Raw genomic sequence first — 343 nt, 5'->3', positions numbered from 1 at the left:
TAAGAGTAAGGTTAGATAACTATTTTTTTTAAATTAATATTAACTAATTTTTTATACTTTTTTTATTATATAAATAATTTTTTTTATAACCAACTCTAATTAAATTGGTTTAATAATTTATAAGTACAACAAAAATTATCCATACAAACATATGTGTGAGATCACACAGACGTTTTATCTTATTCTTTTGCTAATATTGTTCCTCTATCTTTCTTTTCTTCATATTATTTTGCTAATATTATTTTCTTCATATTATTTTACTATAAAATAATTTATGTATCTTCTTATACTTCTCTTTAAAAATAAAAAATTTTATTAAACAAATCAGCTTTTGAGTTAGATT

The sequence above is a fragment of the Arachis ipaensis genome, chromosome B04 (assembly GCF_000816755.2).
Source record: "Arachis ipaensis cultivar K30076 chromosome B04, Araip1.1, whole genome shotgun sequence".
Taxonomy (NCBI): Eukaryota; Viridiplantae; Streptophyta; class Magnoliopsida; order Fabales; family Fabaceae; genus Arachis; species Arachis ipaensis.
This window is presented reverse-complemented; position numbering follows the sequence as displayed.